Here is a 14,453-nt window from a genome sequence, read left to right on the forward strand (position 1 = left end):
GCTAAATTGTCCCATAGTGTCCAGGGATGTGCAGGTTAGGGTGGATTAGCCGTGCTAAAATGCCCCATAGTGTCCAGGGATGTGCAGGTTAAATGGGTTAGCCATGGGGAAATGCAGAGTTATAGGGTGGGGGTGGATGTGGGTGGGATGCTCTTCGGAGGGTTGGTGTGGACTCAATGGGCTGAATGGCCTGATTCCACACTGTAGAGATTCAATGACCACACACTGTGTGCAGTTTTGGTCCCCTAGTCTAAGGAAGGACATTCTTACTATTGATGGAGTCCAGCGAAGGTTCACCAGACTGATTCCCGGGATGGCAGGACTGACATATGAGGAAAGATTGGATCGACTGGGCTTGTACTCACTGGGATTGGGAAGAATGATGGAAAATCTTATAGAAACATATAAAATCCTCATGTGACTGGACAGGCTAGATGCAGCAAGAACGTTCCTGATGCTGGGGAAGTCCAGAACTCGGGGTCACAGTCTAAGAATAAGGGGTAATCCATTCAGGACTGAGATGAGGAAGAATTTATTCACTCAAAAGAGTTGTGAACCTGTGGAGTTCCTATTTTCTACGTTGCTATGAGCTCCATATTGTCTATGACCAAACAGCATCTCAGTGCACAATTCACGGCACCAGGTGCACGCACCCCTCACCATGGATGTTAGTCTCTGGCATTTGCCAGTCATTATGGCATCCCTGATCCATACAAACAAGGATCTATAGTTACTCAACCTTTTGAGCCTCCTTTGTCATTCAATAAGACCACGGCTGATCTGATTTTAACTTCATCTCTGCATTCCCACATATTGCTGACAATCTTTCATCCACTTGCAGGACATTTCATGAGTGGGCCTCTCAAACTTCGAATCTAATGTTGATCTCGCTCTTTGTGCACCATCGTTGCAGCCTTAATTTTGTGTTCCTCGCTCTGTTCCGTCACCCTACAAACTTTGTATGGTAATGATCTGCCTGCACTGCACGCAAAACAAAACGTTTCACTGTACTTAGGTACACACAACAATAATAAATTGAATCAACTCAAAACTAGGAAGCAAAAAGTTGCATTGCAGAGTGCAACAAGAAACATTGGAAGGCTGCAGAGTGACCCAGCCCAAGCATTGCGTCAGGGTGCATCTCAAATCTGCAGGTAGCATCCCTGCCTCATCTTGCCCATTAGCACCTCTGTCAGATCCAAAGACTAACAGTCCTGCCATATTAACATCCTGCTTTGTGCAGACACCCAGACAGGGCTGCTTGTTATCTTGGCGGATGGCACATCACCAAGACATCAGTTATCAGCTACAGCAAATGCCTACACCTCAAACGCACCGCTCATGCATTTAACCAAATGGCCGAGGCTGAAAGTGGGCAGGAGCTGGTCCTCAGTCGAGTCGGAGATGGAAGGGGGTCTGTCAGTCAGTCAGAGGGTGGTCTAGCACCCTCATTTCAGGGCACAGTCCACAGGCTTGGATTATATCAAATCTCTACAGTTTGGAGGCCAGCCATTCGGTCCATTGAGTCCACACTGCCCCTCTGAAGAGCATCCTTTGCAGGGCCCACCCTCCCCTACCCGCCCCTACCCTATCCCTGTAACCCTGCACATCCCTTGGCTAATCCACCCTAACTTGCACATGCCTGGGCACTATGGGGCAATTTAGCACGGCCAATCCACCCTAACCTGCACATCCCTGGGCACTATGGGGCAATTTAGCACAGCCAATCCACCCTAACCTGCACATCCCTGGGCACTACGGGGGCAATTTAGCACGGCCAATCCACCCTAACCTGCACATCCCTGGGCACCATGGGACAATTTAGCACGGCCAATGCACTCTAGCCTGCACATCTTTGGACTGTGGGAGGAAACCGGAGCACAACCCACGCAGACATGGGGAGAACGTGCAAACTTCACACAGTCAGTGACCTGAGGCTGGAACCGAACCCAGGTCCCTGGCGCCGTGAGGCAGCAGTGCTAACCACTGGGCCACCGTGCTGCCCCAGTTGTGGTCAGTCATCAGACCCTCACTGTCAGGGATGTGTCAGATTGCAGCTCAGGGAGAGGGTAACAGACAGTCCTGTAGGGCCATTGGCAGCAGTCTGAGAAATTGCTTATCCTCAGTCAGGGAGCTGTAATGACAGTCAGCAACGGTCTCTCAGTCATGTCCAGAAGCTGTTCATTGAAGCCAGACAGAGATGTGGGGCAAATACAGTCCTGGGCATCTGTCAGGCTGTCATTAAGGAGGATGCAACTGGAGTCTATATAGGGGCAGCAGAGGGATGACTGTCAAAAGGGGTGGGGAGTCAAGGCTGGGAGAGGCAGGGGCATTTAAGGAGGTAATGGGGAAAACCCAATTTATATGGGGGGATATGGAAGAACATTAGACGGCATGGTAGAGCAAGGGAGAGGGTGCTATTAGCGGTGACCACTACTGCAATCTCCACAGGGGGGGGAGAGTAGAGGGGCAGGGTTGGTATAATGCCAGGTCTCGGGGGCAGCTGGAAGTGAACTTCAATATGGTTGGTCTCCACCTGGAAGAGAATGGACGGAAAAAGTCAAAGAAGGCCCAGGAAGCAGAGGGAGCAACTAGCAACCGTGCAGAGTCTGCCATTGTTGGTATGCACCACAGACTGTGTCCCTTGCCATCATTTACAGTTCTCTATTTGCAAAATGCAACTGGGAAATGGCTGGGTGGGCACAGTCAGCCAACTTGATGGGTGAAAGCTGTCTGTTTTACATTAGGGGCATAGAAGGGGCAAATACATAAAGCAGGATGTGCGCAAATTCCAACTGCAGTTAATTTGCAAACATTTTCTTCACCGGGACGCAGAATGAGCTGCTCATGGTCTGAATGCTGGTCAAAGGTGGATTGCGCCAATGCTGATGGCGCTGGCCAATGAACGTTGTTCTCCCAGTGATACAGGAATTAGCGGCAAGGACTTAGAAAAGGGAAGTGAAAGCTGGCCAAAAGTGCTGCTCAATTTGAGGAACTCCCCAAGGGAGCTGTGGAACGAGGTGAGCGTGTAAGAGTATCCACATCAATGCAGTGGAAAGTGGAATGATTGTTGTGCATCTGCGATGAGATGGAGAGGTGGCGAACTGCAGCAGGCACTTCCTTATGGATGTAATGCGTTGGCCACCCAGCCACTTCCAACAAGCTGGTGCACATCTTGTGACCAGGGCTCTGTGGTGGAGCAGATGATGGAGGGGGAGGGGGCAATGGGCTGCTGAAGGTACAGCTCTACAGCCTGGAGCGGTGTTGGGGGTGGGGTGAGGGAGACACGTCTAGGATCGCTCCCCACCCCCCCCACCACTCCCAAATACCTCGAGTCAGTCGCATTATCCCCGGCACACTGTGCTCCGCACAATTGGAACACACGACGGAGTGACCTGATAGATGGCTGAGGAACAGGAAAATGGAAGCAGTCATCCGATGAGCTGGAAGAAACTCTTTTTGTGGGTTTCTGGAGGTCAGCTGCATTGGGGACCCCAGGGCTGACAGGACCTGATTGACACACGTTTCCAGGAGATAACTGGTGCAGCAGATCATCATGGAGTGTCAGAGTCAAAATGCCAGCAATTGGTTTGCATTATAGATGCAAACTGCGCATGTTTTTTTTTGTGTTCTCTTCTGTTGGCTGTTAATAAGAACTTGTATTTGGATGTGGGTACAATTATTTGGTGGAGGCGATGGCCTAGTGGTATTATCGCTGGACTGTTAATCCAGAGACCCAAATAATGTTCTGGGGACCTGGGTTCGAATCCTGCCATGGCAGATGGTGGAATGTGAATCCAATAAATATCAGGACTTAAGAATTTAATGAAGAGTGTGAATCCATTGCCAATTGTTGGGGGGAAAAACCCCATCTGGTTCACTAATGCCCAAATGGGAAGGAAACTGCCATCCGTACCTACATAGGACTCCAGATCCACAGCAATGTGGTTGACTCTGAACTGCCCTATGGGCAATAAATGCCAATAAATGCTGCCTAGCTAGTGACACCCTCATCCCGTGAATGAATAAAGAAAAAGAATAATTACAACATTTAAAGGCATTTGGATAAGTACATGAATGGGAGAGGTTTGAAAGGATATGGGCCAGGAACAAGCAGGTGGGACTAGTTCAGTTTGGAATTATGTTTGGCATGGACTGGACGGGCCGAAGGGTCTGTTTCCATGCTTTATAACTATAACCCTATGGTGTTCCTCTCCTGGAAATTCACAAGATGCAAGTTGGTATTGGGGAAAGACTAATGGGGATGCAGAGAGGGTGTTCAGATGGTAGGTATCTAAGGACACTGTTCCCCCATCAAACACTCCCAGGACAGCGACAGCACGGGGTTAGATATAGAGCTATAGAACAATACAGCATCTTCCCACTGATACTTTTTCACAATTTGCCTGTTACACAACCTCAGGACATCCCAGAGCTAATTACAGCCAATGAATTTTATGTGAAAGTGTTGTCAGTGTTGTGTTGTGCAAATTACAGGAGCCAATCTTCAGGCAGGAAGTTCCTGCAAGCTGCAACTTTTGAACCTGATTTTTGTGATCTTAGTCAGGGGAAAGGCCCTGGTCAAAGTACTGGGGTGAAATTCATTGCTGTTTAATATATAGTGTCTGTGGAATCTCTTCTACCTCCGAGAAGGCAGTTGCCTCAGTTTCGTGCCTCAATCAAAAGCTTGTTCTGTGGCCAGAGAGGCACTTTTTTGGTCATGTTGGCCTGCATTTTAGGTTCAAAATTGGGCCCAAAGCGACAAACGTTTGTCTCAGAAACAAGAGTTGTAACTACTGGATCATGGTGGACATACATAAGTATGCTCAAACGCAAGAAATACTATTAATCCCTGAAAAAAATAAATCCCAGATTATGAAAACATTACAGTTACCCATTGCAAAGAACCTGCTGCCCTTCACTGTCATTGGTATCAGGCTCAGCAGCGCCACCTGGTGATGCGTCCCATTGACCCCTACCGTCCATGTACCTCTTGCAATAGCTATTTGCATTTGTATGGGTTTTCCCCACCAAGTAAAAAATATCCTAGGGGCTTTCACAGAAGCATTACTAGACACAAATAGAGGCAAGAGTGTAGGGGCTTGAGAATGTTACCGAGACAAGGTGGATTGCAGGGGCTAGCTGAGTCAACAGAGACAGGGTTCAGGAAGGAGGTAGGGACGGTTGGAGGTGGTCATGGAGGGATTTGAAAACATGGGTGAGACTCGAGGCTGAGCTGGGAGTCTTTGTAGGTGAGAGAGCGCAGTTGAGGGGAAGCGGAGCAAAAGCAGTGGTGACGGGTGGAAAGGACCTGATGCAGTTTAGTCTCACACAGGACACCTCCACACACTGGCGTGCATTCCATCAACGTCAGTCTCTGGGGAGACTGGGAAGAGGAAGTAAAGTGGTTTCCAAATGAAATTAGCTGGTTTCTAGAATCTTGTTTCAGTGTATGAGGCTTGGATCTTCACTTACCCTATTTTAAACAGGGCGGTCTTGCTACACCTCACTGACGCAGATTGAAAGGTCAGGAATACGGGGTTCCTCTAATCTCTGAGGTTTTGAAGGGAGTGGAATGACTAAGCATCAGGAAATAGGGCTGTCTTGTTTTTATCTTTCTGCGTGGCAATGTGGGTATCATTGGCAAGGCCTTAATTGTTGCCAGTCCTAAATGTACTGAACAGATTGCCTCAAGTAACCATGTCAGGGGGCAGTTGAGTGACAGAGTCAGAGATGTACGTCACGGAAACAGTCCCTTCGGTCCAACTCGTCCATGCTGACCACACATCCTAAATTAATTAAGTCCCATTTTCCAGCATTTGGCCCATATCCCTCTCAACCCTTCCTATTCATATACCCATCCAGATGCCTTTTAAATGCTGTAATTGTACCAGGATCCACCACTTCATTTGTCACTTCATTCCATACCCTCTGCGTGAAAAAGCTGCCCATAAGGTCCCTCGTAAATCTTTCCCCTCTCACCTTAAACCTGTGCCCCTCTAGTTTTGGACTCCCCTACCCTGGGGAAAAGACTTTGACCATTCACCCTATCCATGCCCCTCGTGATTTTATTAACCTCTGTAAGGTCACCCCTCAGCCTCTGACGCTCCAGGGAAAATAGTCCCAGCCTATTCAGCCTCTCCCTATAGCTCAAACTCTCCAACCCCGGCAACATCCTTGTAAACCTTTTCTGAACCCTTTCAAGTTTCACAACATCATTCCTATAGCTGGGGAGACCAGAACTGAACTCAGTATTCCAAAAGTGGCCTAACCAATGTCCTGTATAGCTGCAACATGACCCTCCCAACTCCTATACTCAGTGCATTGAGGTACCAAACGCCTTCTTCACCGCCCTGTCTACCTGCAACCACATTTGCTGTGGGCCTGGAGTCACATGTAGACCGGAGCAAGTTAGGATGGCAGATTTCCTTCTCTAAAGTGCATTAGTGAGCCAAATGTATTATTCACAACAATAGTTGTCATGGTTACCATTACTAAGATAAACCTTATATTCCAAATTTATTTGAAGGATCTAAATTATACCAGCATCCATGATTGGGTTTGAACCTATGTATCAGAGCTTTCGCTTACGCCTCTGCATTATGAGTCCAGTGACATTACCACTCAATTTGAGCATAGGCACATCCCTACAAAACAGCATGAGTTACAAAGCAAACGTAAGCTGCTTTAAGTAACAGTTCGACTGCATGTGGGTCCATCAAGTGACAACAGATACATTCCCACCTTTTTGAACCAGGAACGAGGATATCTGCAGCCTCAGATTTAAAGAGAAGATTCCCGCAGCCGAATTGCCTAACAGAGACACAGGGTATTGTGTTGCAAGTTTATACCTGAACTGTGTTAAGTCAAGAGTTAAACTCTGACCTGATACAGGAGGTCTCACACCCCCTTAACATTTAGCCAGTGCAGAGGTACAAGTATTCTCTACAGTTAGTCGTTGGTGACATGTGAAAATTTGCCTTGAAAATCTAGTCAAGTACTTAAATGATCCATGCAAATAAGACAATGTTGAATTATTTTCTATATAAACAGCAGTCTGTACAACATAATTAACACTCTCACAAACCAACTTGTGTACACAGTCTCTCACATTCTGCAGCGTACAAATGCATTTGTATGCAGTGTGTGTAAACACATACAGACACACGCAAAGTTTCAGCCTTAAGCTTTCTCAGCCTTGACGCCCTTCTGGAATCCCACCTTCTGGAATCCCACCTTCTCCTTCCACTCAGTGCCCTGTTTCTCCTTCCTGTAGTTATATAGCGCCATCTCAACAACCTCTGGACCTCTCAAAATGTTTCACAGACTTAGAAGCATGACTAGGCCATTCAGCCCATCATGTCTGCTCTGCTTTTCAATTAGATCATTATGGCTGATCTGATAATCCTCAATACTTTGCTGCCTATTCCCCTTAACCCTTGATTCCCTGAATATCCCTGATGGACAGAAAATCTCAGTCTTGAAATATACAACCTCGAGAACCCTTAGTGGTAAAGAATTCAACAGACTCACTAACCTCTAACAGAAGAAATTCCTCATCTGTCTTAAATGGGTGACCCCTTACTCTGAGACTGTTCTCTCGACTCCAAGATTCTGACACAAGGGGAAACAACCTTTCTGCTTCTTCCCCGTCAAGCCCCAAAAATCTTATCTGTTTCAATACGGTTGCCCCTCGTTCTGTTAAAGTTCAGTGAGTGTGTGTCCAAGCTGCTCAATCTCTTCTCGTAAGAAACTCCTCCATTCCCAGAATCAATGTAGGAAACCCGTAATGCCAATATATCTCTCCTCAGGTAAGGGCACCAAAACTGTTCACCATATACCAGTTATGGTCTGACTGGTACCTTGTATGCAAAACCTCCCTATTTTTATACTCTGTTCCCTTTAACAGAAAGGCCAGCAGTTCATTTGCCTTCCCTACTACCAACTTGTGACGAATCTATGGCTTTAAGAGGTGTATTTTGTCCTTTTTTAAACAAAGAGAGATCGAGACAGAGGTACCGAGCAGTCTGCACAAAGTCAATAAACAGCTTGTGAAGCCTTGGGGTTTTTTTTTTGGAAAAAGTTGGAACAATAGAAGCAGCCCGACTGGTTGGGGTCAAGCTCCCAAAGAACCAAGATTTTTAGTTCTAGCTTTCTGCAATTACTGGGATCGTGAAGCTGGACGTGGAAGCCCTTATTTGTCTTTCTGTTACAGCTAAGAGCTCAGGTCCTGAGACAATCTGTTTTACCAAAGTTGCCTTTGCCAAGGGTGTGTTTATGTGATGTTACTCTATTGGAACAGTTAATTAGTAGTGAATTTAAATTATTTTGTTAAGCATTTTGATAGTTATAGGTAAGACAATACTTCTACTTTTATGTTGTATTATAACTGTACTGTAAAAATAAAGTGTGTTTTGCTTAAAGTCCGATAGTTTGACCAATCGAATTGCATCTGGAATGCAACACCTTACATGTATCTTTAAGAAAGCAAATGTCTTCTTAATACAGTCGGCTCTGCTATAACGCATGTTTCTTCAATTCAAATTGGCTTTTATCATGACTGAAGAATTTAAACCTCTATTTGTAGAACATGAACCTTCCTGACCTGTATTGGCTATAACTTGATTCTGGTCCCATCAGTTTAAATGGCATGGCTATTGCACAATTTTCTTACAAGGCGAGATTGCACGAGAATAGAACAGTTGCATTATATCAGAACCAACTGTATGTTTTGAGGGGATTAGGTCTAGTCCATAATACTGCCGAACGTGGATGCCAACTTTTTCAGACTCATGGAGGAGGAGCCCCAAATCTCTCTGTGCTACAGCTTTCTGCATTTAAATGATGTTCAGCCAATAATCTCCCGTTGATGTGTGGGCGAAATGCCTTGCTGCTGTTTCTCTACCCTGAGGTCCAAGGGGATGAGGCTTCAGCCCTATCTAATCACTGAGTCTTACCACATTGGAAACTGTCAGTTACCAGGGCGTACAACATTGAGACAGTGCCAATTTATTCAAAAAAAAGTTTGTATTCCAAATGAGTTAAACTCAAATACAGATGCTGTTGGCTCTGTGTGTTAGAGCGCAACATGTCCCACGTGAGCCTCTCCCCTGCACCTTTATCAGAATATCAGCAGTATGCTTTCCTACCCACCTGAGGGGGCAGAAGGTGACTTTAGTTTACTGTTCTCAACCACCACAGCTCTCCTGCAATAGCGCAGCATTCCAACAGAACAGCATCACAAGCGCTAATCTGGCTGTTCCTCTGCTCAGGTCTCCAGAGTCTGTCGCTACTTGAGGCTATGCTGATTTAGCCAGCAGCAGCAAAGAATCTGAGCTACAAGAGCCTGTTTGAAGATGACTTTCTGCAAGCTACTGCTACCCTGGTAAGGCAAACCGAGCACCAGTTAAGAAAAGAGACTAGTATAAGGGAAGAAATTCACATGTAGCCCTTCCTTGAAGGAACTGATCTTCAAGCCTAAGCGAAAGACTCAGATGCTGCAGCTGAGCTGTGGCTCCTGTTCAAAGCATTTAATTTGCAATTTTAAACATTAATCTTATTTAAGTGGATTGGTCTCAGCGGACTCTACTGAGTGTGTCCAAATCCACTCAGGCTCAACCATATCCAGGACAATTGGTGCTGACTGCACCAAACATATCTACATGCGTGCAAACATATACAGATGTAGGCTCACACCCAAATGCAGACACAAATGCCACAGATAGACACACACCCAGTTTGTCAGCCCTCTGAGCTCTCATTCTGGCTGCTCGTGCATTTCCAATTCTAATTGTTCCAGTATTAGAATTAGGTTTTATTGTCACATGTACTCAAGTACAGGAGTACAGTGAAAAGTGTACACTGTCACCTCTCATGGCACCGTCTTAGGTACAAATCTTAGACACAAGAGGAAAAGAGAAGAAACAAAAGTTGCATTACCTTGCAGTAGTAGAAGTTAGAAACAAGACGTAGTTAAAAAGATAAACAGATTACAGATAAACATGACACTGCAGCAGAGGGGCTTCCACACATGGTCTGACTGACTGCCCTCGCCAGACCTCACTGCAACAACCATCCCCGCTTCAGCTCCAAGATTCAGAATTCCCTCCCTTCACCTCACCGTCTCTCTACCTCACTTTTCTCCTTTACGTTGCTCGTAAAACCTACCTCTTTGACCCTGGGTATTTTAAATTGTTGGCTCAGTGTCATATGTCCATGTTCCACTGTCAGTGGATCAGTGCTAAGGAAGTGACACACTGTTGACAAGGCACAACAGGATAAGAACCAGCTCACGTGTTTTGTAGTGGCATTAGCTGACGGATAGAGATCGGCTCTCAAACACTGACGAGAGAAAGCCTGGCCTGCTTCTACTAATGGCCCCTGGATTATTTACAACCAAGCGAGGGAAGTTGGGACTTTGATTTAGCATTTCAAAAAGATGGTACCTCTGCCAGTGCTGCGCAATCTCTACTGCCAACTGGAAGTTGGGGAGGCGATGGCCTAGTGGTATTATCACTGGATTGTTAATCCAGAGGCCCAGATAACGTTCTGGGGACCCAGGTTCCATTCCTGCCATGGCAGATGGTGGAATTTGAATCCAACACATATTGGGAATTAACAGTCTAATGATGGCCATGAATCACTTGTCGATTGTTAGGAAAAACCCATCTGTTTCACAAATGTTCTTTAGGGAAGGAAACTGCCACCGTTTCCTGGTCTGCGCCTACATGCGACTCCAGACCCACAGTGATGTGGTTGACTCTTAACTGTCCTTCGGGCAATTAGGAATGGGCAATAAATGCTGCCTGGCCAGTGACACCCTAATTCTACGAATGAATAAAGAAAAAGTAGGGCAGGCCAGGCAGCATCAGAGGAACAGGAAAGCTGATGTTTCGGGTTGGGACCCTTCATTTCTGAAGAAGGGTCCCGACCTGAAACATCAGCTTTCTTGTTCCTCTGATGCTGCCTGGCCTGCTGTGTTCATTCAGCTCCACACTGTTATCTCAGACTCCAGCATCGGCAGTTCTTACTATCTGTAAGAAAAAGTCAAAATAGCTTTATTTTGAGTTTATAAGAGCAGAAAGGCCCATGGATCCTCAAAGCCTAACGTGCAAAACAGGAACAGCGGAGAACATTTTTAAAATTTATAAATCAACTTTTATTACAGTACTGTGAACAATGCTTCATATTGTACAAGCTCTCTTTACGATACCGTATAAAACAAGTTGTCATTTCAAAGTTTACAGGACAATATTTTTTTCTTTCAAAGATATGTACAGAAAATTGTCAAACTTCATTTTCTACAAATCAACAGAAAAGGAGGCAGAACAAATTCTTCACCTCAGAACAGAAACATAAATAAAGCAGAAATCTGCATCAAGATCAGGCAGAGGGGTTAAACCCAGCCCCATCGCATATAGATAGATTATGAAAATAAAGATTGTCTGGGTCTGAATGGAATGCCTCCCCCAAACCACTGAGAGACCCAACAGCAGGCTTCCCTCCACAGCCCCACGCACCTCTCTCATTCCCTCTTGCAACGGCAAGGAAGGATGCCAAAACCAGCCTCTCCCTGGGCAGCTCCAGTTGAGGGGAGAAAGGTCAGTGGCACCGGGAGCCAAGTGCCACCCGTTCTCTCCGCCCACTGGCGTCTGGTGGCAGTGCCCTGAGAGTAGTATTTAAAGCAGCGGGTGGGCCCTTGCTGGGAAATGGTCACCAAGGAAGGGCAGCAAGGAAGGCAAGGTCACCAGCGACGACCTCTGAGGCCCCGTGTACTTGCCCGATAAAAACGTGAAGGCAATTTCCCACCCCAAGCAGCTGCCTGCTGATAAGGAGGTGCCATGACTAAGCGATTTATCCTTTCTGGCTGACTGCTCGAAGGACCTTTTGGAGGTTTCTCAATGGACATAAAAGTGACCAGTAAACACCACATTCCAGCAGCTCCTGTGTTGCATCTTATCCTGAGTGGGAAGGGTGTGCCCTGCAACAGACGTGCATCTCTCCCAAATGGAAGGGCATCTTGCTGCAGGGGTAGCCTACTTCAGAATGGACCTTTCATCGACAAACAGGCCAAGCGTGTGCAAATCAATTACAATGCAGAAAGGACAAGGCTAGCTGTTCACCCTTTAGGGGAGATGACCTGACTGCGTATTTCCCCCAACATCTTATTCCAGTTGGGATTCTGCTTTCGGATGGAAATTAGCTCCACAGAGCTCCGGACTTCGGTTTATGGAGGAAATTAGCAGGGCTACAAGAAATACCAGAGAGCAGGATCTACCCTCTAGCTTCTGTGAAAAGCAGAAGCACAGTGGCACAAACTGATATTGTATTATTCTCTAACAGTGTTAGATAAACAGAACATGGGAGAAAATCAAAATAAAAAGAGACAGAAGGAGTCTGCTCTTCATCTTCCCTGTTGCCAAATGCTTTAGGATCAATTGGATTTCAAGGACAGTTTTGATTGATCCCATCACTGAGGCAGAGAGACCACCAGGGAACGCATCTGGGAGAAGCTTTCGAAATGTGATGCCGGGGGTGTTTTTAATAGTACTTGTATTTGCAAAACACCGACAAATGGTCAGGTGGCATTCAGAAATAAGCCAGCTGGATACAGGGCTGTGGAAGGGCCTTCTGAAATTTACCCTGCAGAGCCACTTAGTGGCCAACACCCAGAACTATACTGTCACAGTTGACATTGAATAAAAGTGCATGGGAAATTCTGCAGCAAGTTTTAGCGGGATGGTAAAAGACTGGTTAAAAATAAAAACGGCCCAGGTGGTGAGGCTTGTGGATAGGAATGCACACTCCTGCACGAGAATTTTTCATACATCTAATTAATGTGGGAGAGGAGAGGCTAAAAGGGGAAAGAACTCTCCTGTGGGACTCGCATTCCCTTTTAAGATTTCAATTTGTCAACCTTAAACAATGAAAACAGACTACAAGGTACACTCAGCTGAGATCCCCAATAAAATACGTACAAAGTCAAATCTTATAAAACGATGAAGCACCCAAAACCCTCATTCCTTCACCACCCTTCCACGGTGATTAAACCTCCCATCTCTTTACTGAGGTTTCCACGATAAGGGAGTCACTGACCCCAGTGTAAAAGGTTGATCAGTAACAGCGGCTGACGGCAACTCTGGCACAATCATAAACAAACTGATTTCAGAGAATAATGACTTTTTGTTTTTAAAAAAAAAACTAAAAACAGAAACCTTTCAGCTGAAGTTTTGTTTGATAAGAAAAGCACACTTTAAAACAAAATACTAAATCAAATGTCCATTGTAAGTCCCCAACTAGAACGTTGGCTAAGGTGCAACATTCAGAGCAGACCGAGACTGTCAAGTGTGGCTGGTAAGTGGGACCTTTAAACACAGGCTCCCCCCTCTGGGCTCCTTCCACACTACCCATGAGCTTCGAAACAATTCTTCTGAGACACAACTGGGCAGCAATTGCCTTTAGATAACATCCACTCCTGACGAGCAGCAGATGCTGGCCTCTCCAGTGATGCCAGGTATCCCAAAGAGAAAACGCAGAACCCACAAGAGGAAGAATTTGGATCTTGAAATGGTCATGCAGATCCCAAGGTTTGAGAAGGGAAGCTGTGGGTTTAATTTCTTAGCCAACGGCTTTCCAGAGGGGCGTGGGCCTCACGTGCCCACAGGACTGAGCCCAAATTTCAGAGTTCCGAGCTCCAAGTTAGCAATTGCCCACTATGGACCTCCAACCAATCTCACAGTCCCACTCCCCTCCAGACGTCTCAGGTTTTCTCCGAGGGGTCAGAACAATTTCCAAGATTCAAAGTGGGTCACATTGGGGAAAATATTTGGGACGCCTGTGTCTACTCTTGATCAGCTGGAGGCATTTGGATCCAGCGCCTATGGTCTCCTCCCCTAGGCTACACAGTTACAAGCGCATGGTGGAGGTGTGGAAGAGCACAGGGACACCCCACTCGCTCACAAGCAAAACTGGCACCAAAATAAAATCCGAAAGAGTGTGGCTGGCAGCCTGTTACAAGGCAGCGACAGTGTGCTTGCTACTCACTAATCACAAGGAGATATTCACCCACACAGAGCACATTGACAGATGAGAGAAAGGGTCCAAAACCCTAGGACCACACCTCCATCCCTGCTCCCCAGGTCTACTGTGGAGCAAGCCTGGGATGGGATTCGACACACCACGTCGCCAGGGAAACAGAATCCTTGACAAGGAACTTTTAAAAATAAAAACCGGTCATGAACTAACCCTTTTCCCCACCGCGAACCCCAGAAATGGGCTGCACTCCGCTATCAGTGGCTTCTCCAATGCATGGAGCTCAGCAGCGTGCCCCTGCCACCAGGACGCACCAATATGGTGACAAAGTTAAAGGCCCAGCCACTTTGGCTGTGCCTACAAGTCCACGCTGCTAGAGAGAGAGGGAGAGAGAGAGAGAGAGAGAGAGAGAGGGAGGGGGA

This window comes from Rhincodon typus, chromosome 43, assembly GCF_021869965.1.
Source record: "Rhincodon typus isolate 14 chromosome 43, sRhiTyp1.1, whole genome shotgun sequence".
Lineage (NCBI taxonomy): Eukaryota > Metazoa > Chordata > Chondrichthyes > Orectolobiformes > Rhincodontidae > Rhincodon > Rhincodon typus.